We start from the raw sequence: 5,040 nt of genomic DNA on the forward strand, positions 1-5,040 counted from the left end.
CCCAGGAAGTCGAGGCTGCAGTGAGTTATGATCGTGCCACTGCACCCCAGCCTGGGTGACAGAATGAGACCTCATCTCCGAAAAATAAGTTTAAGAAAAGAATTAAATTTTATTTAAAAGCTCCATCACTCCACGAAGGCTTTTAGCACTTATAGAGAAAACCCACCAAAGGAAAGGGCAATGCTGAACCCAGTGGAATAAATCACAAATGGTGGAATTTCCGGCAGCAGCAGAAGAGGTATTTGGGGAAAAAACATTTCCTGTCTCTGCTCCTAGAGTCACACCCGTCTGCATCCAACCATGAATCCTGGCCACAGAGTCCTTCAGCGCAGCTACTCTCGCCCTAGAGAATTCTAACTATCTCCACAACAATGCTGCTGGAATCGATTCCCATGATCACAGTGTGAACAATCGTCTCTGGGGCAAAATTACCCACACAATACAGAAGTCAGCTTTGGAGACTGACACACGGTCTCTGTTTCTGCTGTCAGATGTCAATGAGAAAGAGGCCCTTGGACATCACTTTGGTGGACAGATGAGGAAACAGAGGCCTATAGAGTAAAAGGGCATTGCCCAGCCTCAGTCACCATCCATCCATTCATTTGTTTGTTAACCCATTCATTCCATAAATATTTGGGGAAAATCTTCTCTGAACCAGATCCCATGCCACTGGGGACAAAATGGTGAATGTGATTCCACAGTTTAAAAAATGCAGCCCAGGCTTTGTGGTGTGGAGACGTCTCCAGGATTCCTTTTGGGAAACTTCCCCCTGCCTTGGTTGTAGAGTGACTTAGTTTGCTGTGGAAGGCACACGAATGATTCTGGTCAATCTGCTATGGAGCCTGAAGCTCCCAGCAGGTGCCATTCCTTCCAGTTAAAGCTTTGACTCCTCATTAGTCACTGGTCCAACAATTCTCTTTGCTACCCCCAATCCATTCTCTGCCCTTCCATGTGCCCTGTGTCAATTGTATTCACCCCTAGAACCCTAGCATCTAGAACAGTGCCAGCACATGGGAGGTGATATGGTTTGACTCTGTGTCCCACGCAAATCTCAACTTGTAACTCCCATAATTCCCACGTGCTGTGGGAGGGACCCGGTGGGAGATGATTGAATCATGCGGGCAGGTCTCTCCATGCTGTTCTCGTGATAATGAATGGGTGTCACGAGATCTGATGATTTTAAAAACAGGAGTTTCTCTGCACAAGTTCTCTCTTTGCCTGCTGCCATCCATGTAAGATGTGACTTGCTCCTCCTTGCCTTCTGCCATGATTGTGAGGCTTCCCCAGCCACGTGGAATTTTAAGTCCATTAAACCTCTTTCTTTTGCAAATTGCCCAGTCTCAGGTATGTCTTTATCAGCAGTGTGAGAACGGAGTAATACAGGAGGTGCTTGTAAATATTTGCCAAACTAATGGAAATGCTATGTAAACTCAAAAGCACAATACAAGCACTAGAACCAGTAGCAATGTGGTTGGAAACATCGCATGTGGAAACATCGCATGTGGTTGTGTTCAGTCAGTGTAGCTACTAGGCGGGGCTTGGGTTCAAATCTCAGCCCAGCTTCTGACTAGACAACTAGCCAGGTGACTTAGGGAAAGTCACTTCCCTTCTGCAAGCCTCAGTTTCCTCCTCTGCCTCACAAGATTAAATGAGGTTGTGCCTCATAAAACACCTGGTTCTTTGTGTATCTGTCACACAAAGGAAAATCAATATGACAATTTGGTTACATTTGGCTTTTCTTGTTTTGTTTATTCTTACACAGATGGGCAGGTGGATGTTAGGGAAAAACAGGGACAGGAAATAGACTCCATCCAGTGGCTGTCTGAAGATTCACCCTTGTTATCAGTCACTTGGGATTCTGTTATCAGAATTTGGGATTGTTTGTTACCACAGCATTACCTAGTCTACCCTGATTAATACAGGGGCACTTTGAGAATCTGATGGGAGCACAGACCACAAGAAAACTGCACATTCATGCAAAATTAAGAACCTCTCGATTTTAATGTCTTGAGATTTCATTGTGTTTCTAAGATCCTTGATGCCCCACAGCCTCCTCTTCTCAACCCTGGAATCCGAAGCACCTGGGTTGGAAGTGGTGCTGTGTCAGGGTTCACAAAGGTTCACAAGGCTGAGATGTGGCCGAGGGGAGCTGACCCTGACACCTATGCATACAAATGAGTCACGAGCTGAGAGGAAAGAGCTTGAGCCTGAGCTTGTTGTTGTTGGTTTTTTTTTTCTTTTCTCTTCTTCTTTTGATGATTTCTTGAGTCTGAGCTTGTTTGCCAGACGCTTTCACTAGCCTGAGCTTGTTTTGTGGATGCTTTCTGCTGCCAGCTACTTTGTAGCTCCTCCTGTGTGACAGCATCTTGCCATCAAAGGGCTGCAGAGGAAGGGGTGCTTGTTGCTATTGTGAGCAAACAGTGCATAAACAATCAGCTCACATGTGTGTCCCAGAGCATATGACCAATGACCTGGAGAACTCACAGGCCGTGGGGTGGAGAGAAGGCCATTCTGAGGTCAACTGAAACCTTACTTGACGGGCAGTTCCGTAGATGGGAATGAGGAGAGTCATGGCCACAGCCACCTGGCCCAGGAGAGAGGCCATAACTGCCAGACAGAGCCAAGGATGGAGGGGCTTCAGCAGCACGAACAGTCCACACTCAGCCTGAGTCACTCTTGGACCCTCTCTGGGACACATATTTCCCTCTGGCTGAAAGGCTGAACTGCTCCAGGGCCAACTGTGAGGTCAGACTGCCGCTCAGGGATGTCTCCGGCCACTCAAGGGTGTGTACTCCAGAGCAGAGAAGGGTGGGATGGGGGCAGAGGAAGGAAGGACCCTGGCCTGGGGGTCAGGCCTCTTGGTTCAAATCCCAGACTCACCACCAGCCTCCTGGGGAACCTGGGACCCTGTTACCCCTCTCTGAGTACCTCCCTATCTGGGCCCCTGAAGGGGCTCTGCCCCAGCTTTGAGGGGGAGAGGACCCTTCTTCCAGGCTTAGGGTCAGAGCTGGCTTCTCCAGAGTTGGCAAGTTGGCAAAGTTGGCAAGTGGCTGGAGCTTGACCACCTCCTCCTATCAGAGACTCACAGCTCTGTCCCTGGGCAGGGGCCACTCTCTGCACTACAGAAGCCTCCCTGCTCCCCAGTATCTTCCCCACTGGTTATTATTATTCAGTGCAGGAAGAGGAGACCACTCCCCTGTAATTTCAACAGCAACAAAAGACCTGAGGTTCCACCATCAGAACTTCACACCGTAAGGAAGATGCAGCAGTTCCTGTAAAATGCAAGTGCTCCCAGGCAGAGGTAGCTCCTGAAGTCATGATCAGTTATGTACACCTTAGTGGGAGCTGATTAATAGACCCTTCCCATGAGCCAGCTGACAGGAAGCACACTGGGGTAAAAGGGAAGATGAAAACTTGGGTGCCTGGAGGAAGGGAACGAATGTGAGTGGGAGCATGGTAATAACATAGGTGAAATAGCAGACGTTTATACATCATGCCTGTGTGCCAGGCACTGTTCTAAGTACGGGATCGATAGAAAGATAAGTGGATAGATAGAGAGCGAGAGAGAGAGAGATTTATTATGGCAATAGTACTATGCCATGAGTGTTGTTATCATCACCATTTTACACATCAGGAAACAGAGGCCCAGAAAGTTCACGTGTGCTAGTCTTTGCCCTCTAGACCCACCCTCCACCTTTCTCCTCCTTGCTCTGTGCCTTGAGGGCTGATCTCTGCCCTCAACTTTACCCACTGCATTGTCCTCTAGCTTCTAGTTGGACTCAGCCCACAGGGGCACTGGCAGGAGTACAGGGGGTCAGAGTATTTGCTAAGCTCCCTTCCTGCCAGCCTTGGTTTTAGCAGAGCTGCTTTCCTCTTCCCCTGGCCACAGGTCCCACCCTCGGGCCCTCTCCCAGGGCTCCAGCTGCCACCGCTTTCTTCACATGCCCCTTGCCCCTTGTTCCTGATCCCTCCAGTTCCAGAGGTTGCACAGCCTTCTGGGGCTGCCCCATTCTTTGTGGGTTCTGCACACACCTCTGCAAACAGCCCCTCCTGCAAACTCTGCTCAAACATCCATTTCCTATGGGACCTTGCTCAACATCACTCATCCGGTAAGAGGTAGAGGCGGAATTCAAACCCTGGCCGTCCAGGTGCCAGGAGCCTCTCAGCCACTACGCCCATGCCCCTCGTCAGTAAGTGTTGGCAACTCCTGAGCCTGAGCACCAGGGTCTCTGTGCATTGCTCCATGGAATGGGATCCCACAGACTTGGGTCCTGAGGTCAGTGTCTATGATAGAACGTGGCATTTGTGACTTTATGCAACAGTTGCGCTCAGCAAGGTGGACTCACCTGATGTTCACAGGCCTGAAACTGACTGACGGTCTGGAATATTCCTGCCATTTGTCTTGTCCTCAGTCCTGACTGAGTGCTCTTTGAGCACTCCACCATATTTGAGCACAACAGCCATATTTGAGCACAATAGCCATGTCAAAGATGAAAATCAGTCCAGGCTCCTTGCTTTGCCAAGGGGGAAACTGAGACTCAAAGATGGGTATAGCTTGGGCCAGGTCTCCTGCCTCCATATGCCAGAGGAGGCATACAGCCCTGGGCAGGAAGGATGACTATTTCCACAGGAGAGCGCCAAATGCAAGGTTGGCAGGAGGGGTCGGAGCTCAGCGTCCTGGCCACCACTGACATTCCAAGGCTCCTCTGTTGGAAGTTTTATTTGGAGCCTAAAAACTGGTAATTGGGAGAAGTCGGTGTGACTCATGTACCAACACTGTTTTTGTTTCTCCTTTCTTAAAATTCTCAACTACTGGCTATTTTTATTTCAGAGCCAGATTTGATTTCGTGGTTTTCTTTCTCCTCTTCTGGGATTTTTTGCCCTATTGCCACAGAAACCCTGGGCCCCTTCCCCAGCTGTCATGAAGGTGCCTGAGTGACGGTCAGAGATATGACTAGAGGGGTCCACCCGGCCACCGCAGCAGCAGCAGCCAAGGCGGGACTGAGCCTCCACACCCCACATCTCATTCGTGGCCAGCCT

General features: G+C 49.7%; 1 long non-coding RNA gene across 1 annotated transcript; it reads left to right on the forward strand.

The window, feature by feature from the left end:
- The first annotated feature begins 1,321 nt into the window (after positions 1–1,321).
- On the forward strand, positions 1,322–4,825 carry LOC108587022. Its single transcript, XR_002523089.2, has 2 exons — positions 1,322–2,784; positions 3,174–4,825. It is a non-coding gene; the product is annotated as an uncharacterized LOC108587022 (long non-coding RNA).
- The last annotated feature ends 215 nt before the right edge of the window (positions 4,826–5,040 follow it).

This window comes from Papio anubis, chromosome 7 (assembly GCF_008728515.1).
Source record: "Papio anubis isolate 15944 chromosome 7, Panubis1.0, whole genome shotgun sequence".
Classification (NCBI taxonomy): domain Eukaryota; kingdom Metazoa; phylum Chordata; class Mammalia; order Primates; family Cercopithecidae; genus Papio; species Papio anubis.